The sequence below is a fragment of the Camelus bactrianus genome, chromosome 22 (assembly GCF_048773025.1).
Source record: "Camelus bactrianus isolate YW-2024 breed Bactrian camel chromosome 22, ASM4877302v1, whole genome shotgun sequence".
Lineage (NCBI taxonomy): Eukaryota > Metazoa > Chordata > Mammalia > Artiodactyla > Camelidae > Camelus > Camelus bactrianus.
The window spans coordinates 8563623-8587016 of NC_133560.1; the positions used below are offsets into that span (position 1 = coordinate 8563623).

Here is a 23394-nt window from a genome sequence, read left to right on the forward strand (position 1 = left end):
AGAGAGCAGCCAGCAGGCCACCTCCTGGGATCTGGGAGTGTGCAGAAAATCAAGTTGACAGCGGAAACTCTCTCAGAAACAAGCTCGTTACTGTGTGACATAATTTAAGCCTCTCCCAGACTCTTGCCTGGAGCGGTTTTGCAATCTGAATATGAGAAGCATCATTTAATCATAACCAGTCTGTTGGTGCAGGGATCACGGCTCCTGGTCACCTTCTGCCACTCCAGCTGGCTCAGCCACCTAGCCTAGCGGACTGGGCCTCTGGGGTTTCTTTTCAGACGATCTTTTCATTACATAAATAGCCCAAACAGGATGGCTCTTACCGCCACACTTAATTAACTTTGGAGGGGGGTAGCAGCCAGAGTGTGGTTTTTTGTTTTTCTATTTTTGAGAATCGCTATCTATTTCTGATCAAAATTTTCTCTGTGTTTCCTTAACAGCCAGGTTTAGGTATTTTGAACTGACATTTTAGTTGATGCTTGGCGGTTTTCAAATTTGCACAAACCAGCCTCTCACATAATTAAAAATTAATTTCTTCTCTCCCTCCCTCCTTCCTCTTCCTCCTGCCTCCCTCTGTTCTCTTCAGCAACTATTTCTTGCAGAACCTACAATGTGCCAAACATGGTTCCATGCGCTGGGGGGCCCATGATTAACAGAACAGTGGTGGCTTCCTTTTTCAGAGAGTTTCAAAAGAAGGATCACTTCTGTTACGTTTCTATTTTACAGCCTCGGCCCCAGAAGTTTCCAGTGACCTTTTGGTGAAGGCAGGAGCTTCTGCACGGAGCTCAGTTCATCTTGTCCCTTGTGGGGAGAAGAAGGATGGTTCTAGAGGATCACGGGACCCCAAGGTCACTGTCACAGCTAATCTAAAAAACACTTTCTGGAACTTTCCTTTCTAACTTCAAAAGCAATGACAAGCTGATTGCAGCAAACCAAGGTATACAGGACGGGCCAACTGTTTGGGCCATGGCATACCCATGGCCTCAAGATGGGGAGGGGACTGTCGCTGGCTGTTTGGTGTGGTGGGGACCTTCCATTCTTTGGGCCTCTGTGTGCCAGACACAGGCAGATGCTATTTAATACATCTGTAGATATTACCCCACTAGTTCCTTTCCTTTTTTCTTTTAAAATTCCCGTTATATATTGGACGCCTCTCTAGATCACTCAGATCTGACTCATTCTTTTGGGCACCTAGTGTTGGCAATACAACCACCAGGATGAGAGGACCCACGAAGAAGGAGGTCGGTGTGAGCGGTTTGCCAGGGGCAAGCACATAAAAGAAACCACATGAAAGTCCACCAGCCCGGGAAGGGTGCTACGAACAATGGCGCATCGGAACTGTCGGGTGGACCAGGGCCAGGTGACGTCCTGCACGCGAGTGAGGGGAATCACCGTCTCCATTTAACAGTCGAGGAGAGCGAGGCTCGGGGAGGCCGAGCGATGTCACAGCCCTAGTAAGTAGCCAGAGAGCCTGGATGCACACTCAGCTCACACTCCTTCGGTCTGCCTCAACGCCGGTCCTTGGATCAGACGTCAACTTGTCCCTCCAAGTGGATCTCGCCCAATAGCCCTGTAATTGTCCCCTAACCGCGCTGTTCAGGCAACCGGGCCTTTGCTCAAAAGCAGCAGGTCTCCACCTCCCGGAGTCCCGCTTTCTCAGCTACTGCCCTTTCAAGGCCCAGCTCAAACACAGGGTTCCCCCACTACCCGAAAGTTGAGCATCCCTACGAAACCCTTCAAAAGCCGAAACGGCAGAAAGCGAAGAAGCGGTTACCTTAGGACACCTCTTGCTAATGGATGCGCACGGGGAATGGAGCTAAAGCACAGATGCTCAGATAGTTCACGGCTCTGGCGGCCTGGAGCCGATGCTGAGTGCACTTCCCGGGGAAAGAGCCTGGTGGGGTCACCCCACACTCGGGGTGCAGGTTGCCTTTATAACGACTTGGATGCAAAACAAACCTGAACGCTATTTTCACCTTTTTTCGTAAAAGCGAAAATCCCTGGACTTCTTCTGGTTAGCAGAAACAGGTACTAATGCAGGTGTTTCATAAAGCGAACCTTCAAAAAGCAGGGGATGCCTGTAGCTCCAGCTCCCTGAAGCCATCCTGAACGCCCGCGAGCAGGGGCACCCTCCCCTGCACTTTGTATGGAGCTATACTGGTGGCACCTGCCGCCTTAGGTTGTTCACATGGCTCTGGGTCTGTCCCCCAGCAGGGGCTGGATCTGGACCACCTCTTCGGGCCTTCCATCCACCCACCCTTCCGTCCTTCTATCCATCCATCCATCCATCCACCCATCCAGCAAACGTTTCTGGTTGTCTATCTAAGGGAGAGGTCCAGGGTACATGGAGTGTGTGTGAGTGTGTGTGTGTGTGTGTGTGTGTGTGGTTTCTCCACTGTGAAAACCTAAGGGCACTCATCTCGGCATTTGATTGGCCCTATTTGTACGTCTGAAAGGATATGTGAGAATGGGCCCGTTTCCCCCAACATTTTAGAGTGAAAATTGTCAAACACACAAAAAGCTGAAGAAACAATACAGTGTACGTTAGCTCTTGCCCCCCTGTTCATGCAGATTAAATAATGATGGGTTCTCTCTCTGTGTGTGTGAGTGTGTGAAAAGTCACTAAAGCCGCTTCGGCCACTTCCTCCCCCTTTGCCTCAGGCTGGCCCCAGACGCTGCAGCTATGCACCGTCCCACCGCTTCCTCCTACCTCACCTCATCTTTGCCTCAAGAGCCTCTGAAAAGCCACTTTCTGAAGAATTTGCTCATGGGTTGCAGCGCCCCTCACGACCCCCCCGGGGAGGCGTCTCATCTTTCCCTACAGTCATCACCCAGCAAATGCGAACATGACAAAAGGCAGGGCCCAGCTCAGAGTCTGACTCATCACATCAGGTGCCCCTGTGAGGCCACACTGGCCAGTTAGCCCCTAAGAGGAGCCACCGCCGAGTGTGTTCAACGCACTCATTGTGCTCCCAGGTGTGTGTTGAATCCCCTGTGCTGGGCTCTGGGCTGGGGAGCCAGCTTCCATCACTTCCCATTACCAGCCTTGGTTGTCTCCAAGTATAAACCTTTGGCACGGCATTCAAGGTTCTCTGTGACTTGCTTCTTTCTTCTCTCTTAAGCCTTAGCTCCTGCCTGCCGAGTGACCTTTCGCTGGGCAACACTTTGAGAAACATCTCTGGTGGCATTTAATTCCTCCTGATTTTGAAAGTCCTGGGCCTGATCTGACTCTGCTTTTACACATGCTGTTCCCCCTGCCTGAATTCCCTTCCTCCCTTCCATGCCTGGTGAGCCCCCACTCTTTCTTGAAGACCTGGCTTCCTCTGCCACCTCCTCCAGGGAGTCCTCCAGAGGTACTTGCTCCATCCTCTTTCACTTCTCCCTCCCACTTCTACCCGCCTCTGGCAGAGGCACAGGAAGGAGGGGTTCTTTTACCCCTCCGGGTAGAATTCTGAGTTTTCAGGGCCCCAGGAAAACTCTCCTCTCAATGTGGCCTTTGGTGATTCCCCATCAGAATGTGTCTCCCCCGGAACTGAGCTGTGGTGGGTGGAATCCGGAATACCATTTCCTTCTCAATCCCCCTCTGTGGCAGCAAAGAAAATGGGGGCTTGAAAGGCTGAGCATCGCCCCACCAGCAGAGGTATAGCCCAGAGGCAAACCAGGTCCCCTCTCACTACTCCTCAACCCCAAAATCCCAGAAGAGATGCCACTGGTGGTACATGCTGTTTACCAGTCTGGGGGCTGGGGTCTTCTCCTATCAAACTTTATCAAACCGAGTCTAACACTTTTCTCTTCTCATTAGGAAGTCAGATGAAGCTCCCCGTTTGCAGTGTAAGGACCCAATCCCCAGGCAGAGCCGCAGTCTGGGGGAGTCAGTTCAGGCGCCTTTGGGTCTCTCACTCAGCCTGGAAGATGAGTCTGATTTCCCCAGCAACCACTGACCAAGGGGAAAGACAACGACACTCAGCAGGAGGCCGCTGTGTGCCGGGCACCTTCTGCGTGAGCCAGTGGACAAGCGGGGCAAGTAGGTAATTTGATCCTTATTCTGCAAAAACTGACACTCAGACAAGTGAAGGGAGCCCCGGGGGCTGAAAAGCAAGGACTTCGACATTGGGCAGATCTGGGTTCTAATTTCAGGGCTGTCACTTAATAGCTTTGTCACCTTGGGCACGTGACTGCCACCTCTCCGAGCCTTAGTTTTCTCCTTTGTAAAATGGGGGTAATGAGATGTCCTTCTTCACTTGGTGGATGTGAAAGTGCACAGAGTGAAGGGCTGTGAAACACTTAGTGCCTGGCACGTGGCAGGTTACGTTATACGTAATAATAGTGTAAGATCATTACTTTGTAGCTGAACAGGACCCTGTGGGGCCTTCCTGGGTCAGAACCCGCCCCCCATATCCTCTGCTGGAGCTCCTCTCTGATGTACCCAGGTGATGGTATCTGATGCCTATTTCCTGAGTTTTTCAGATGCCAAAACCACCAGGGAAAGGAAGAAATTAGCTACTTGACTATCATGAGCACGTGGCCCCTAGACCTTCTGGTGCCTAAGGATCAATCATCATTAACCAATCTGCCAGGGACGCCCCTCCATCACTTTGCCTTTAAAAATGCTTTGCTGAAACCCTTCAGGAAGTTCGGGGTTTTTTGAGCACGAGCCACACGTTCTGTTTGCTCGGCCCTGCGATAAACCTTTCTCTGCTCCGAACGCCGTGGTTTCTGTTTGTCTGGCCTCACGGTGCGCGGGGCATGTGAACTTGTTTTTGGTAACAATTTCATAACCATAAAAAATGTGATTTTTGTATTATTATCTAAAGCTGCACAGCAAGGAAATAGCATTCATGCACACCCCATATATTTACTGAGTGCCTTCCAGATGCAGACGCCGTGCGTGGGTTCCGGGCTGAGTATGGCAGGCGTATCTTGGAGCTTCCATGGCAGCTGCAGGGCAGGGGGGTGGGGGGATAGGGGAACAAACAAGAAGTAACTCACAGCAGAGCGCTCATCTAATCGCAGTGTCTTAACAGTTACATAAAGGGACAGTATAGGAAGCCACGGGACTGTATCACGGGGGCTTCTGACCAGGTCTGGGGGATATCTGAGTTGACATCTGTACAGACAGGAAAAAGGTAACGCAGTGAAAATGGGGAACAAACAGATTCCAGACAGAACAGCCCCTGTAACAGCTTGGAGGCTGAGAGATGGTGGATTTTAACTGCAGAGCCGTGGGAAGCCTTGGGGGTGGAGGGGGCGTGTGAGTGGAGGGTGACGTGGCTGGGAGGCGGGAGGTGGCTCCACTGTCCAGCTGTCCTGCTGGGACATCAGGCATTGGGGGAGGGTGGCAGCTGGTGTGGGACTAGCTGGGCCCCACTGACCAGGCCGTTATCACCGCAGGTAATGAGATGTGATGTGCCAGGGGCCTGGCAGGCAGTTCCTCATTTTCACGAGCTGGAATTTCTTAGAATGTTGCCCCTGTCATTGGCCGTTTCAGGTGTTCTGGGGGCCTGGTGCTGGGCTCTGCCGCCGTCAGGAGTCCCAGAGTGGCCCAGAAGCGGCAGTGAGGTCAGCGGGGTAACTTGCATCCTTTAAGGAGGGAGGAGGAGCCCAAGGCCCAGAGGGGCCGTGCCACACGGGATGCTGAGCAACGCGACTGAGGCCCAGACAGAGGGGACCGAAATGGCCTGCGGCCTTCCCAGGGGGCCCTTTCTTCCCACACACAGGCGCTGCCGGACCGAGGTGCAGCGCCGCTCAAGAAAGGCTGACGGCACTTTGCGGCTGCTTCTTGCCTTCACCCGGGCGCCCGAGGCAAGCTGCGGGGCAGGGGCCGGGGGACTAACCAAAGGACAGGGTGGGTCCCAGACCCAGGCCATTCAGACCCAGCCCAGCGATGGGCAGCAGGGGCCTTGGGAGGGGCAGCAAGAGGCTGTGGGAACTGGAGGAATGAAGTTGGACACTGGGTGGTGGCAGGTGGCAGCTGTGTGTGTGTGTGCGTGTGCGTGTGTGCAGCAGGCAACGCTTCATCGGGGCTGGAAAACCCCATGAACGTTAAAACACTCAGACTGCTCACTGACCCACAGATGTACTTCTAGGAACTGGTCATGTGACCTGGAAATGGTGTGACAGCCCGCACCGCACTCACCGAACGGCTGAAGCAGGCTGCCGGCAGGTGTGGGATGGTCTCCACACGGGCGCCGAGTGTGACAGGTGAAACGGGGAGTGTGTGCGTGCGCACACCCGTGCACGTGCCCTGGAATCGACACTCGGACTTCCTCCAGGAAGGGCACGTGTGAAAAGGAACTGACTGCTTCCAAGGGGGGAACTGGGGGCTGGGCCAAGAGTGGGAGGAAGACGTCTTTGACTATACGCTCTTTGGGACATTTTGAGTCTTTTCACCTTGGGTACATGTCACCTACTCCAAACCTTACAGCCAAACAGTTTGGCCAGTGGAGCAGGGGGCGGAAGGGTGTGCTGGGCAGAGGCAACAATAGTAAAGGAAGGGTAGCTGGGAGATCAGGCCACGCTTTGGAGCGGGACCTGGGGATTCAGGGCTCCAGGCCAGGGCTGGCTCTTGGCCGCTCAACCAGAAGCCCCGTAAGCGTTAAGTCCTCCACTCCAAGCACGTCCCCCTCAGGGCCCTCTCTCCCCGCGGTCACTGCACAGGCTTTGGACTAGGGCTGGTCGGACCTGCCCCTCCAGTGCTTCCCCTGTTGCTGGCATCAGGATGCCAATGCCCGCCACACTCTGCGTGATCTGGCCCCCGTCAGCCTCTCCAGCTGATTCTCAGGGGTGGGGAGACTGTAGCTGCGGATAAAGTGCTAAGAAGTTTGGCCTTAGTTCTTAAGGCAAACAGGAGCCCTGAAGTTTCAGTCAACAGGCTGGAGATTCTGGCAGCAGGCCTGGGAGCCCAGCTGTCCTGAACCCAGTCAGCCATCATTCAATGAGGTTTCTCTGACTCATTAGCTCACGTCCCATGCTATGTCACGACACTCTGGGGCTCTCTGCTGTCTGCACATCCTCTCACTCACGCTTTACCGCAACATCCTGAAGCAAGAGATCTTTTCTTCATTTTATAAATGCAGAAGCCGAGGCTCAGAGAAGTCAAGTTGCCCAGAGTCCCAACATCACCAAATGGGAAAGTCAGGATTTGAACCCAGGTCTGCCTGACTCCAAAAATCCCTGCTCTCAGCCGCTACTGTTTAGCTTTTCCTATGGAGAAAGGACCCACCCTCTGCGATCTTCAGAGGGATGGGATAATTGCCTGGGCATTTGCCACAGAAAACACTTCCTCATTTGCAGTAGCATTTCAGTGTGCCTTTGATCTTTATGGCTGCAGATGTCTAAGTCCTTCCCTGCAGTGGGCTGGACATTTAGTAAAAGCCTCTTCAGGCAATAAAAAGACTCCTGGTTGAGGCTGCTCATTAGCGAGAAGGGCCCCGGCCCCCTGATGGTCTGAGTGCTGGTCACACCCTTTCGTTTCTCCTGAGCCGCCAGGGGCCCAGAGCCAGGATTGCGCGTCTGTCCTCAAGGGCATGTTGTCCTAAGCACTGCGGCCCCCTCTGCCCAGGCCGAGAGGTGAAGGGACACAAATATCGTCTGGAATTCGGGGCAGCGAAAGAGCCCCATCCATCCCTCAGACGTGCATCGAGCAGCCCAGAATGGGACGGTGGGATCAAAGTGGACATTTTATTATGATGACAGCCATCACTTGGGCATCACGGTGAGGAGGAAGGCAACCAGGACCAGAAGCCAGGACCCTGACCACTTCCGTTTGCCGAGCACCGACAGATAACGTTAATATCTCTGTGGGGCGGAGACTATTATTATTCCCATTTGACAGACAGTGAAACTCAGGTTCAGAGAGGTCAGGTTACTTGTCTGAGGCCACACAACCACAGCAAAGAGGCAGGCAGGGCTTTGAACCAGGCCTGACTCCAGTCTGAGTGCCCATAGCCAACCACCCCATGGACACGTGAGACCTGCATCCGGTCCAGGTCATCCCCTGACGACGTGTGTGACGGGCTCTTGCTATGGTGTTTTCTTACCAGCGAGAGACCCCACGCCATTGTCCTGGCCTCTGCCAGCGGTTGATGTGGGACCCTGAAGCCACCTCTGGTGACAACAAATTCCCTTGGCTTGTCTAAGAAAGTCTTTATTTTTCCTTCAATTTTTTTTTTGGTTCAGTTAAGGTGAAAAGCACACAGCATACCATCGTTCAGTAGCATCCTGTACGTTCCCCAGGCTGTGCAACCACCATTGCTATCTGGCTTTAAAACGTTTTCATTGCCCCAAAAGGAAACTCCACACCCATAAGGCAGTCACTCCCTCTCCCTGGTCCCTACAACGGGCAACCTGCCTTCTGACTCCATGGACTTATTCTGGACATTGTGGCCACAGAGCCCATGTAAACTGGGAAGGGTGGGACCGAGGGAGGATCCAGCCCCTGCCTCCACTTCATCTAACTACAGGCTCAGCCTACGTATTTGGGAATCACCCTTGACTCTCATCCTTCCTTCATCCCCAGCAGTCAAGCCGTCAGCACGCCTGGTGGATTTTGCCTCTGAAATACACGCATCTCGGATGCGGCCACTTCCCTGGGTTGCTGCCATCCTGGTCCTCAGTCCCAGCCAGTCCAGCCTCTTGCCTGGACTTCTGTCACTGCTCTTGCCGGGCCTTCCCGCTACGTCTTCAAGCCTCACCACCACCCACCTGCTTCTGTCTTCCCCACGCTGGCCCGTTACACCCTCCCCCGGGCTCACAAGGCCCCACGGGACCTGCGCCCCACCTCCTAGACCCTGGAAGCAGCTCCCTTGACCGTCCATCTCATCCCCTCTTGGCACATTTTTTTCTCTTGGCATTTTTTTGTTTCCCTATTTGTTCACTATTTCTTTCTCCCCGCTGAAAGGTAGGCACCTTTGAGGGCCAGATTCCTTCTGCCTTGTTCCCTGACAGGTGCTTAATGGAAGCTCAAGGAACACTTACTGGACTGACTAGATGCATATCGAAAACAGCTGCCCTAACATTATAGCATCTTTTTCACGGGGCACTTTGAAAGCACAGGCAAGTTTCTAAGCATCTTACATACTTTTAATCCGCTTAATCTCTCTGCAACAACCCTGTTACATGGTGGCCATTATTTACTTCCATTTTCTAGACGAGGAAATTGAGGTTCATGGTACTTTGTGACTTGGCCAAAGCCCACAGCCCTCAGTGGGTTTGCAAGTGTGGGAAAGGCCTGGGGAGGAGCTTTTCAGGGCAGGCGTTAGACTGGGCCAAATGAAAATTCCGCCTTGTTCTTCTGGGGCAGGTGAGACCCCAGATTGCCAGTGTCTGCAAGGGGGCCCCCAAGGGGCAAAACTGCCAGAAGGCACTGGGCTGGGGATTTGGACCCTGAGTTTGAGTCCCTGGTGTGACTCCGACTTGCTGCGCTACTGCCCACAAGTTTCATACCCCTCGTTTCCTCAGCAGAAAAGTGGGGAGACGGGCTTAGAGTATCTCAAAGGTTTCTTCCAGTAAGTATCTTTGTGCACATGTGGAAGGGATGGAAGGGAAGAAATAATGAGCCCCCAAAACAGTAAAATAGGAGGGCTCTGGGTAGAGACAAAACTCAGTGATCATCTGGTATTTAGGAACCCTTTCTACAGCATCCCGGAGAGACCGTCATCCCTGATTGCCTTGCATACTTCCAGCGACAGGGGGCTCACTAGCTTACAAATCGTTTGCCTATCAGTCACGGCTATTTAAAACCCTCATGGAGCCCTACATACCCTTTCTTTTGGAGACGGACCCCACTGTGTAATAAGTGCATTGTAATATGTGCACCTTCCACAGACATAGAATTTATATTCAGCTGTTTAGTATAATGAGCTGCCACTGACTAGCTGTCATAGATTATCAATTAAACAATCATTACTTGCAGTTTTGTGGGGTTTTTGTGTATTAGATCCAGTATTTTGTGTGTGTGTGTGGGGTGGTCTACGTGAGTCTGCAGATGTTTCTGTAGGCTCCTGAAAAGCTCTGAAGCCCCAGAGAACAAATCTAAGTCCCTTTCCTCAGGCAGCCCAACAGAGCCCCTTGTTTTCCTGAGTTTTTGCTTCTCTGTGATAAAAAAAGCCCTCCGGCCCTCCAGCTGGACATGTGACCACCATCATCGTCATCACAGTCATCATCACCGCCACTGCCCTCATCATAGTCACTGCCTTTGTCATCACCACCGTCGTCACCACTGCTACCACAGCATCAGCACCACCATCAGGACCACTTCCACCACTATCAGCCCCACCATCACCACCACCGCCAGCATCAGCGCCACCATCACCACCACCGCCAGCATCAGCGCCACCATCAGCAGCTGCGGCCACACGAGCTGGGCACCAGAACGCCCCCTCCAGCACTGTCTTCTTCCTCTCTGCCCTTCTCTCCCCACCCCTCACTCCAGGAAGGTGTTGCCCTTCCAGCAGGGAACAACTTGCTCCTACAAAGCAAAAGTCCTGCAGCCAGCTGGGTCACCTTAAAGATATCAACAGCAAACAGCTAAGGCTTGCCAGGAACATGTACACACACCGGTTATCTTATGCAGTCCCCTCCGCCCTCCCCCACTTTCCACAGCCCCTCCACATGCCCATTACCTCATCTCGCGTCCTGCAGGAGCGCTCTGTGAAGCCGTCATGGCAGTCACTATCACTCCCCTCTGCAAAGGTGTCACAGAGAGGCCGAATGCCCGGGCTGAGGCCACACAGCTGGGCAGAGGCCGGGAGCAGCCCTCTCAGTTTCTACTTCCCAACAGTGCCCCGTGTCCTCAGCTTCCCGTGTTTCCCAAACCTCATGAGTTCCTGTACCACCTCCAGGATGTTTGCCAAACCCACAAAATACCACTTCCATTTTGCATTTTAACATTTTTCTTTAAAGTGATGGAGTTACTTGCCAAAGGAATTGTTTTCTCATGACAATAACCGCCAGGATCACTTTCCCTCAAATCGGTTACTCTGAAGATAAATGCAGTGGAAGTGAGAGCGATGTGGTGCAGCTGCTGCTGCCCGAAAAGCCAGCCTAACCCTCTCCTTGTTAGAAAGGCAGACCTGCCTGTGCTACAAAGGTGTTAAAGATAGATTAGCAACTAACTGATACTTCCTTTGACACAAAGAGGAGAGTTTGAAGGAGAACCGAAAAAGGAATCCGTTCACTGGTAATACTGGATGTTTGCTATCATCTGAACAACTGACCACCCACGTCCGCCTCAGGACCCCCACACCGTGTGGTGGAAAGGAGCCAGGAGCCTGAGACTCAGTTCTCCCATCTGCAAATGGGCATAAAACGGCAGCGTGCACTGCTGGGGGGATGAAAGGTGAAGACGGGGGGATGGCGCTAGAGGCCCGATGGCTCCCGGGTAAACGCCCCTCCTCTCCCCACGCCCATCCTCTGCTCTTCTTTGGGAAGTGCTGGACTTCCAATTCCGCCTCGCCGCCGAGGGAAGGCATCCAAGTAAACACATCTTCATTTGGAAGAGTCTGAGCACAGGGCGGCTGCACTACGCCGTCTGTGAGCCACCTGGGAACGTGTTTGGGTCCCAAGGCTTCTCCTCCGAGCCCGCCCCTCACACCACCCGCATCTCAGCCTCCAGACCCCTGATGAAAATAAGGTCTTCCCCAGCAGCGGGTTCTAATCCCAGCTCTGCTACTTCCCAGGGAGGCGATGTGAGCCAGAGGGCTTTGCTTTGAGCCGTAATTTCCCTTCCTGCGAAACAGGGGTACTAATTCCAACCACATGAGCGTGTCCAGAGGCTCGTGGGGGTTAGGAGCAAGGGGATTCTGGAATCAGCCTCCCAGGTCACATTCTGGCCCCACTGCCTCTCTCTGAACAACTTGGAGCCTTGCTGCCTCAGATTCCTCACCTGGCAGGATGGGAATAACAGTCCTCGCATCGTCTGACTGCTGTGAGGAATCACGGGGCAGACGTATGATGTGCGTGAAGCCCCAGCACTTACTAATCGCTCAGCCAGTGTGAATGCTCTACGGGTCGGACACACAAGCGCTTGGTATGATGCTTGACCCAGAACCTGCCTTCCTCCAGCTGCCCACTGGCCTCCTGGTCCCTTCACCTGCCAAGCCCCCACCCGTGTCCTCTCTTTGAACTATGCTCTCCCAACACCGCCCCCAACCCGGGTCCCAGCCCTGGGGGACCAGCTACTCATGGCAACTCAGCTGCTGGTCCAGATGCCAGGCTTTCTGAAGATGCTCACTCAACTCAATTCCAAATACATACAAAACGGTAGGTTTAACTGTATTATTTATGGCCGGTGGATATTGCAAATGACTTTTATATGTTCGAAATTGGAAGGATGGCTGAGTCGATTACGCCATAAATGGAATTACTCTAGCTGTTACTATCATATTTTGGAAACTATGAAATAAAAAGGGAAAATGCTTATATTGAGGTAATAAAATAGCAGGGTTCCGATTGTATATAGAGGAGGACTGCGACTATGAACTCCTACCCTGTCAGCCTCCTGGGGAGAAAAACAGCTACAATTTATGCCCACAGGGGCAGACTGGAGGGTACCAGTGGTTTTCTTTGGATGGAGAAACAATGATTTATTACTGTCTTCCTCCACATTTCCTTATTCAAAATTTTCTTATGGAGAATTAATTCTCCAGGCACTATACAACAACATAAAATGCAGACGTGTGTATCATACACTCACTTATGCCCAAGGCATATATGTGTTTGCCTAAGTGTATCTGTTTTTGCATAAAGAAAATCTGAAAGGATACGTCACAACAAAATAAAAAAAAAACCTGACCCCCTCCTTTGGGCAGAGGACGGGGCAGACGGGGCCAGTGTGCAGGGGCCTCTCCCCATGCACTTCTGTATATGGTACTTCTGAACCACATCAGTGTTTTATCTAATCAAAAAGTGGAAAGAAAAGACATAACTATGTAATAAACATTTATAAAAAAGGCGCTATTTCTCCAAATGGGGACATCGGTTAAGCGTGCTCTTAAAAAAAAGGAATCTCTGCTGGGAATGAATCAGGGGTGAATCAGGTCAGCTGGGGTCTTAACCGGGGACTTGACTGAGCCTGCCAGTGTGCACTGTGCCCCAAAGAGGCAGGGCTTCCAACAAGCCAAATAAAGTCCCAGAACCTCCACTGTCCCGCACCCCCGGCCCTATTTTTCCGATAGAGCTTCCCCTGAGAATGCTGCTGCCAGGACCAGTTTAGGGAACACAGAGCAAGGACCAGGCTCCAGGACAGAGAACGCTAGGAAGCTGGTGCTGCCTCCCAGGTCTGAGCGCCTCCTGACCCAGGCAGGCTGTGTGTGAACCATCTCCACCCTCTGTGGGAACTGTGGGGGTGCAGGCATGGTGACCCACAGAGAGGATGCATGCCCGGGCCAGAGGGGTGGCCACTGTGGTCACTGTGTCCTCAGTGCCACCAGATCACCACATTCTTCGAGAAAGGCTGGAAATCTGCATTTTAAGTGAATTCTTCTGGCTTTAAAACAAAATATCCAAGATTTTCAATGAAATCTCATTTTTAAATGTTGGCTCTTTCGTTTGTTTGTTTGTTTGTTTGTTTGTTTTAAATGTCGTATGTGGAAGCCCTCTACCAGCTGCCATCTATGACCTCAGCACGTTCCTGGTGGTCTCAGAGAGCAAGGTCAGCCCCTGAGATTTACTTGCTTTTCTAACCATCCTCCCACTTTTCATTATGGCTTTGAGAATTTTGCCCCAGTTTGCATCAAACGAATTGATCCATGGGCTCAGGGGAGTCTGCCTTCCTCCTGGTTGAAAATTAGGCTGACATTTATCCATCTTTGCCCTGGGAGTGTGGAAAGGGGTCCAGGAGAGGACTGATTGACCCTAGTGGTGGGCTTTCCCGTGGGTACCGAGTGCTCCGTGTCTGGCAGTGACGTCAGCGATGCTGTAGCTGGGACTCCTGCTCTGGGCTCTAACTGTCCTCTGATGTCACAATCTCTGCCCGTCTTGCCTTCTCCAGACTCCGTTTCCCCTCCTCTCCACCCATCACGCCCTCTGTGCTCCGGCCACCCAGAAAGCCTCACCTTCCTCTAACTTTCCACATTCTTGCCCCTTCGAGCCTTTGCACATCCCAATCCCTGGGTCTGGATCATCCTCTCCTGCCACCTCTATCCTCCATCTCTCAGCCACCTGGAAGATGTCACACTCAAACGCCAGCTCCCACAGCTCCTGTGCCTCCTTGTCGTAGCCGGGACCCCAGGAGGCTGGCATCAGCTCTTCTGGTGTGGTTCATTATTTAGACTCCCCTGTCTCCTTCATGTGCTTTTACTTCCCAGACAGCTTTTGAATCTGTTCCCTTCTCTCCAGCTGCAGCATTCCAGCCTCCCCTATCGCTGCTTCCCTGGACTGGGCCAGAACACGGACATCCTGACTAGGGCCCTGGTCTCCCGCCCTCTCCTCAGCCCCACCTGCCTCGGCACTGTCTGGAGAAAGGACATTCTAGAAAGGGCAACCTGATCACCTCCATCCTTAGCCTAAAATCCTTGCATGGCTCCCACCGCCTACGGGACAAAGTCCAAACTCCTCAGCTTGCCCTTGCAAGCTTTCCATGATCTGGGCCCCCAGGAATCGAATCCTCTCTTACCTCCTTCCCCTGTCCCTGGCCCCTCAGGCAAAACCTAGTGGTTCTGAATGCCCTGAGCACACCTGGAGGCTTTGCAGTTCTGGGTCTCTGCCCACCTCCTTCTCCATCTGAAATACCCCAACACTCTTTGTCTACCTGCTCCGTCTCATCCACCTCCATACCCAGCTCTGTGAATCCTTCCCTGATTCTCCCTGGGGCAACGTGTACTTGACTCTTTGAGATTTGCTCATGGCTTTAGGGCTGTACCTGTCCCACTGTTGCAAGTGTCTGCCTTCGCCACTACACCCAAATCTTTTGGCAGGTGTCACATTTATCCATCTCTGTGTCTTCACTACACTGCCCAGGACTAGGCACAAGTGGGCTCCTGGGAAGAGTTTGTTGAGTGACTGAGTGGGGGACTGAATGGCTCTATAGTGCTCAGAGAGGGTTTGAAGCTTAGAAGATTATTCTCACAGGAGAAGTGGGTGATGCCAGAGCTACAAATGGCCAAAGAGTCCAGTCTTTGCTGAAGCTGCTGACAATTCTTCCTGCTGTTGCTGGAGGCTGGGCGCCAGGTCAAGGCTGCCACGTGCTCCTGGAGACCGTCCCCACGGGGCTGGCACTCATCAGCCATGCCGCCTGCTCCGAGCCATGACCAACTTGGCTCCAGCCACATTTCTCTCACTGCTGCGGTGCCAGACCTGAGCCCTCTTGGCAGCACTGTCACAGGGAAGCCGATATCAAAGAAGGGCAAAGTTGAAAAGCCCCTACAAAATCAGACTATGCTCCCAGTCTGGTTTTCAGGTGGGGCAGCTGGGGCCCTGAGAGGGGCAGCTGCTTGCCTGAGGCCACACAGGAGACCAGTTCATCTGGATCTTATCAGATCATAAAAAGAATGATCAAAAGAAACCTTGAGATGTATTAGAAAGGGCCTGGGAATAAGAGGAGGCTCTTGAACTGAGAGAACAGGGAAGACCATTCTGAGGCTGTCCCCAGAGCTCCCTGGTGATGCAGGCAGAGGAACCAGCCTGGCAAGGGACTTGCAACGGGCCCAGCTTGCTGCTTGGAGGCCAGGGTGGCTAGAGCAGTGAGCGAGGGGAGATGCAGTCAAAAGCCGGGGCATGACCCAGGCGTGTGGGGCTTATATACCTCTGCAGGCTTTGCCCTTCAGTCTCAGTAAGGGAAGGATGCAACCACGTGTTAAAAGATGACTGATCTGCAAACAAGATACACAAGTGGCCAACAAGCACCCACAAAGATGTTCAAATTCATTAGCCATCAGCGGAATGCAAATCAAAACCACTGTGATACCATTTCACACCCACCAGGATGGCTAGAATCCAAAAGTCAGCTCATAAGCATGGGTGAGGATGTGGAGAAACTGGAATCGGCAGACACTGCTGCTGATGGGAATGTTAAATGATGCGGCTGCTTTGGAAAACACTCTGATGGTTCCTCAAACGATTAAATGCAGTATTACCATGTGACCCAGTAATTTGACTTTTAGGTATATACCCCAAAGAAGTGAAAGTTTATGTCCTCATAAAATCCTGGACACAAATGTTCAGAACAATATCATTCATAAGAGCCAAAAAATACCCAACCCCAACACCCATCAACTGATGAATGGATAAACAAAATGTGCTCTACGAATAACGGAATATTATTTCAGCCATAAAAAGGAATGAAATACAGACACGCGCTACAACATCGAAGAACCTGGAAGACAGGATGCCAAGCGAAATAAGCCAGTCACAAAAGGCCAGACACTGTGTGATTCCATTGGCATGAGATGGCAAGCATGTCTACAGAGACAGAAGACCGGCCAGTGGCTGGGTGGGACTGAGGGAGTGACAGCCAATACGTACAGTTTCTTCTTGGGCAGATGAAAATGTTCTGGACTTAGGTAGCAGCGATGGTTACACAACTCTCTGAATAGACCAAAAGCAACTGACCAAATATTTTTTTTTTCAGTTCTACTGTTATTTATTTTTTTTAATGTTTTTGGAAAAAAATATAATTTTTTAAACAATAGTTTCAACTTAAATACTATTCATACTGAACACGAATAGCAGCTTAGCACACCCAAATATGAAGTTTAAGAAGCCAGGACTATTCCAGCTTTGTTAAAAGAAAAGTTGTGCGGTAGACTAGTGCACGTGATGGCTAACAAAGCAGGGAAAAGCACCGCTCAAATCGTGTTACGGTTTCTTGGTCCATTTGTATCACGGGTTGGTCAAATGTTAGGCTTAACACAGGTAGGGTTATGATGCGGTGACTCCTTAGAAGAGGGTGCAATGGGTAAACGGGTGAATTTTATGGCATGGGAGTTGTATGTCTATAAAGCTTTTATGTTTTTTAAAAAAAGAGACCGTTCTGGTTGGTGGCTGGTGACGAGGGCAGAGCAGCAGCAGGGAAGTCAGAGGGCTAGCAGTGCAATCACAGGCTGAAAGGAGGTACCTAGCAAATGTCTCTGGATGCCTTGGGCAGGCTGATCCCGATTCAGGAATGCCCTTCTCTTCTGACCCAGGGTTTCTCAGCTCAGTCCTGGTGACGTTTTGGACAGGTTAATTAATTCTTCATTGTGGATGCCATCCTGTGCATGGTGGGGTTCTTAGCAGCATCCCTGCCTTCTACCCACGAGACGTCCGCACGTGCCCTGCCCCCCACCCCAGTTGTGCCAATCAAAAACATCTCCAGACATTGACAAATGTCCCCTGGGGAACCAAACTGTCTCCAGTTGAGAACCACTGCTCAGACCTCTCTTGCTCACCTGATGAATTCCTGCTTAACCTTCCAGAACCATTTCAGATGCCATCTCTTCTGGGGGAACCTTATCGCTTTGTCTTCTCAAGTTTCTGAAAGAACCCCCCCACCATCGAAGCCCTGCGGACACCGTTTACATGTCGCTCCCCCTCACACCTGGGCAGGGGAGGCACATTATATACCTTCGGGTCTCCAGCATTCAGCACAAAGCCTGGCACTTTGGAGGTCCCTGCTGAGTCCTTTCCTCCCCTGTGCCGTGCAAATATGCATCACTCCCCCCAGGGTTTCTGTGATACGTGCTGCAAAGTCAGCCAGTGGACTCTGTTGACCCTTCCTGACTCTGGTTAGGAGCACAGGCTTTGAGTTTAGATGGCTTGTGCTTACATCCTGTGTGATGCTGGGCGAGTGGCTGGTGGGATCTGACTCCTGGGTTCTTCTCTGTACAATGGGGTATTGATTGTAGCCGCCTCAAAGGGGCCACCAGGAGCACACAGTAAGAGCATAAACAATGTCAGATATTCATGGTATCGATAATTTGGCACTCCTTCTTCCTTCTAAGGTGCCTGCCAGGCCTCAACACAGAGGTGTCCCTATTACTGACAAGCATCGATGCACCAGCCCTGTCCTGGCTGCTGGGAGGAGGTGGTGGGAGTGCGAGTGGGAGTGGGAGTGGGAGTGGGTGGGTTCTATTGCCATTAGAAGCCAGACGGGTCTGTGTCTGCTAATTATGATAGTACATGCCCATTGCATACAATCTGGAAAGTTCAGAAATTATAAAGAGGGCATAAATCTCCCCCTGGCAAACGTCGTGAACACTCTTTGACTTATTTCCTTCCAGTCTTTTTTCTAAGTGCTTGCTACCAATTTGAGACCGTGCCATATACATGCATATGCATAAGTGTGTCTGCATTCATTATAACTGTCCACTTTTAGTAGCACACGGTCATCCCATGATTTACTTAATCAATCCCCAATTGTTGGACATTTAGGAGCTCTCTGACTGTGGATGACTATTTCCATTTGAAAGAACCTTGCTCAGACTCCCATCATTTCCTTTGGATGTCCTCCACTTCTTTGAAAACATTTTTGGCAAAGGAACCTCTCCAGCCTGCCGGGACGCCCATCTTCCCATAGCAGGACGCTCACTTTCCCATCCCCGGAGATTTCCTCCCCAAGCTGAGCTAAATCCTTGGGCTCGGGACTTAATCCTGTTTCTCCTTCTCCGGGGCATTAGTGGAGATGGACCACAGCTGGCTCTGCTTTCTGCTCAGACACATCAGCCAGGAGGGTCTGTTCTGTTAGTCATTAGGGGGTGATGCAGAAGGACAAGTGCCCTTGAAGGCCAAGGAAGCAGCCGAGGCTGGGGTTAACGGAGGCGAGGTGAGCCGGGACATGGTGGCAGAGGTGGGAAGGGAGGTTGGTGGGCTGGAATGAGTCAGCCCGGTATCTGCTTCCTTGGTATTGAGTAGTGACCTTCCTTCCTTCCAGACCCCCTGCCATGTGGTCAAGGCACCCCGACCCCGCTGCCCATCTTCAGAATCACTTTCTCCAGTGATGGTGTCGCAGCTCCTTCTGTTACGTATTTAACAAGAAACAGTCATCAAGAAACCAGCTAACTAGACCCCAGGCCTCATGCCGGACACCATCCACAGCCATATTTTGGAGGTGGTTTGGTATCAGTAGAAACACTCCAGAGTCAGACGGAACTAGGGCCAATCCCTGTGCAGGCACTTCCCACCAGTGTGACTCTGTGGAAATCACGGACTCCTGTGGGTCTTGGTTTTTGTTTGTAAATTGGGGTTTAATGGCATTTCCATGATGATTCTGATCGCTATGGTTGATGGCTATCACCAATACTGTATACATAACACACCGAGTACCAGGCCTGCACGGGGCAGGTGCTGGAGAAATATTCTTTCCTTGTTTTGTTCGATTCTCCTCATGTCTCAGGGTCAGAGGTGTCAATAAATGTAATCTATCTAATAGTCTTTCATAACCTCAAGCAACAGCAATCTCATGAATAAGGAGTAGCTCTTAACTTTCTATTACAAACTGGGAAACTGAGGCTTGGAGAGGTTCCGCCAGGAGTCTTCATGAGGACATAAGCTGTCATCTTAACAGATTTCATGTCTAAAAGAACCATCAGGATGTGTGTCTGGGCTGGGGGGTGGGGGTCTTGGGCCCCCCAGATTCACTGGGCCCTGATTCGTGCCCAGCTGAGCCACTGACCATCTCTGGCAAAGTAGACCAGAGAGGACCTGCCACATACAAACGAGTTTCCAGAAGGTAACCAGCTCCAGGACTCTGGTCACCCCGAGTGGGGTGTAACAGCCGCCCTTCGGGAATACCACAACCCGCAGTACTTTCCTGTCTAACCTCATTATCCTCACAGCCATCGCAAAGGCAGCGTTAGCAGGCCCCCTTTCCTGGGGGAGGAAACTGAGGCTCCCATGCTCAAGGTCAACAGCGCTACTTAAGCGGCAGAAGTGGGTTTCCCAGCCTCCAAGCCTGGACCACTTGCCTGGCTCATCCCAGAGCCTCGCTCTCCAGATGCTCGGGGAAGACTCCCGCCTGGCCGAGGGCTGCCGGGTCCTCGCTCCCAAGCATCCGGGCAGGCGGAGGCGGCAGCCCAGGAGGACCGAGGCTCCCTGAGGAGCTGGGAGCCCCCTCCCCGCCAGCCCTCGGCCCTTCTCCGGCTTTCCTTAAGCAGAAAGTCGTTCCATGCTCCCACAGACACACCACCCTGAGAAAGCGCCAGCGCCCAGACCCAGGGACAAAACAGGGGCTGTTTCGGCGAAAGTGGATTTTCCAAATCCACCCCCACGGGGGCAGAGGGGACCTCCACCCGACCCCACGCCCGAGCACCACGGCGGACGGAGCAGGGCTGCATCCCAGGGTGCGGGCACCACCCCCGCGGGTCACAGAAGGAGAGTGAGGTTCGCCGGCGGCGGGACTCGCCCAAGGTCAGGCACAGCCAGCGCACAGCGGGGTCAGGGCTGGATCCCGGGGTCAGGGTCACGACCGCCGCGGGGAACCGGGAGCAGCCGCTCGGGGCGGCCCAGCCGGCGGCCGCCGGTGGACCCCATCCCGAGCCCGGGCCCCGCGGGGCGGCGGCCGCGTTACCTGGAGCTGCTGCGGCGGCCGCGGTGGCTCCGCTCGGGCTCGCCTCCGTCCTGCGCCCGCGCCGGCTCGGCCCCGGGCAGGGATGCAGCGGGCGGCGCGCCCCGCCCGCGCCCTGCGCCTCGCACCCACTTCCTCGTCTCCGCCCCCAACTCGCTCCTCCTGGCTCCCAACAGCTCCTTCCCTTCCTTCTCTCTCCAAGTCTTTCTCTCCCTCCTCGCCCTCCCTCTCCCTCTCTCCTCTCCCCCCCGCGCTCCGTGCGCGGCGCGCACACACTCACACTCCCTCTCCGCACTCTCTCCCACAGTCTCCAACACTTTCTTTTTCTTTCTCCTGGACCTTCTTTCCCTCTCTCTCTCTGGCTCTAACGCTTCCTCATTTGACTCTCTTTCGGTCACACTGCCTTCTCTTTCTCTCGCTTCCCTCCCCCCCCCCACCCCGCCCACTGCCCCCACTGCCTGGCCTGGGACCCAGATGTGGGTAACTGGCTGAGTGGAAGGGGACTTCCAGCTGTGGCCCAGCACCGCTTCCACGCACAACTGGAGGGCCTGCCCAGGGAGGGCTAGACCCACGGGATCAGGTGGCACTCCTTACCTGGGTGTCCAGCTCCCAGCCACCTGGGATCAAGCTAGACAGGGAGAAAGAACTGGTTTCAAAGTGACTGTCTGGACAATTCTGGGATCTGTGTCTGGAAACAGAGGGCCGGATGCTCAAGGGCCCAGAAAAATCATTGAGTTCAGAGTTATTAATTCTCAAAAAAAGATCAGTGGAGCTTCAGAAAACCCCAGAATGGATTTGTTCTACTTGACAGCAGAAGAGAGAGAGAAGAGGTAGGGAGGGGAGTTTTGGGAAAAGGGGCTCTTTGAGTAAGAAAAATTATGCCCACCTTCCAGATGAGAAAAAAGAGGCTCAGATGGGAGAACTTACCTCTTACATGTCAAGATGTCAAGGCTACTGTGCTAACCACGCAGACCTCAGTGTGGGGAGCCTAGGTAGGCAGGATGGCCAAGGGCATTGTGCCAGGCTGGGGTTGCTAACCCAGTGCAGGAGAGGTAGGCAGTCAGATGGGCTGCCCCTGATTCCCCGGGGAACCTGATACATGGAGGGCAGTTTCTGCAGAAACTTGACAAAGGAGAGGGAAAGATAGCTGGTTCCACTGAGTGTAAGGTTCAGGCGTGTGCTGCTGCTGATTGACACACCACCTCGAGTCATTTTGTCTCTGTGGGCTCCTCTATGCTATCCGTGTTCTGACACGCAGAGACCAATGTCACAGTCCCCTAGAGCTCTGAGGTTACAGCCTCTGGGGGAGGCTGTTGGAGGCAGTGCATCCAAGTCACCAGCATCCTGGAAACACAGAGCCTCCAAGCTCATCTCACAGACTGCTCTGGCTCTCCAGCAATTCACAAATCAGCATAGGTCATCTCAGGAAAGTATAAATCAGATCACACCTGCCTACTCCTCTGCTGAAAACCCTCCTATGACTTCCTGCTGCAGTTAGAATAAAGTCCAAGCTCCCTATCACCATCAACATGACCTCTCTAATCTCATGTGTCACCACTCGCTGCCTCCCTCTGTGTGCCTCTGCCACCACAGCATCTTTCTCCTTGTGCTGGGAACAGGCCAAGCTGGCAGACCACAGGCCATTTGCACGGACTGTTTCCTCTGCCAGGAATGCTCTTCCCCCACATCTTCCCACAGCTGCTCCAGTGTCAGACGCCATGAGGCCTGATCATCCTACCTAGCGCAGTCACCTCCTTGCCACAGGGTTTTTCATATACCATCCCTCTTTCATTGTAACAAAAACACCACTATCTAAAATTATTTTGTTTATTTATTTGTTTTTGCGCTTATTGCCTGTTTTAGCACTCCAGAATATAACGCAAAAGGGAGCAGGAAACTTGCATATATTACTCCCTGTGTCTCCCCAGAGCCTGAAGCAGTAATAAATGCTCAATAAATATGAATGAGTGAATGAACAGATGCTATGATGAAGAAGTTGGGAGAAAGGAAAAATTGATTGACCCTGTCAAAGGCAACAGAAATCTACTTCAGAGGGAAGTGGTTTTGGAGGCAGATCTTAAAAGGAAAATGACATTTCACAAGGTGGAGAACAGCAGAAGGGCCACGGAGGCAGAGGAAACAGCGTAGAGAGAGGCACGGGGCATCACACAGCCTGGGACGTCCAGGGAATGCAGACTGGCGTGCTGGCAGGAATCAGATTGTGGGGGAGCTTCTAAGGACACAGGTAGGACTTTGAACTTGATCCTGTGACCAGTGAAGGATTATGGCAGATTTTCACACTGGGTGGCCTGAAAGACTGGGATGTATTGCACCCTGGAGAAGAGAGGGCTCCAGTGACCTTTGTCTCTCTGCAGGGCTCTGTGGGCAGAGGGAGAAATGTGACAGCAGTACTTGGACCAACAGTTGAAATAGAATGAGACAGATTTGGTCTTTGTGAAGGGTGTTTTGGTTTTTTTTAAGGATCTGAAGAGAAAAATGGACTCCATGTGGATGAGATTATTCTGTGTCCCTCCCAGGGAGAGGATGAACTGTCTGTGCCTAATAAGCCACTGACACATTGATGGATATGATTTGTGTCACTTCTGTGCAGGGGCTCTGGGCCAGTACGTCTTGGTCTCTTTCCTCTCTGTCACGAGACTGGCTCTGCTCAGGAAGTGTTCAAGAGAGAGGTTGCTCCCAAACTTTAAGTTCCAGAATGAAGTCTCAGAACCCCAGCCAGCCCCAGTGGACATGTAATATGAGTGATGTTGGCCATTTAGATTTCTGGAGTCACAGATCATCGGGGTCCCTAGGTGTTCCTTGTTGAGTCAGAGGTTCGTTCAGGCTGGTTCCAGCACTTACTGTCTGTGATAGATTTTCAGAGGTGGCCACAGCATGGCCCCGGCTCCTTGGCC

General features: G+C 52.5%; 1 protein-coding gene across 2 annotated transcripts in view; it reads right to left on the reverse strand.

The window, feature by feature from the left end:
* Positions 1-20706, reverse strand: part of HRH2 (histamine receptor H2) — a 45173-nt gene extending 24467 nt beyond the window's left edge. The window contains exon 1 of one of the 2 annotated variants that reach the window (XR_012501539.1): positions 20483-20706. The gene's annotated coding sequence lies outside the window, so the exon portion shown is untranslated. The remainder of the gene's footprint in view (positions 1-20482) is intronic. The other variant, XM_074350264.1, reaches the window with a different exon arrangement.
* Positions 20707-23394: the final 2688 nt, after the last annotated feature.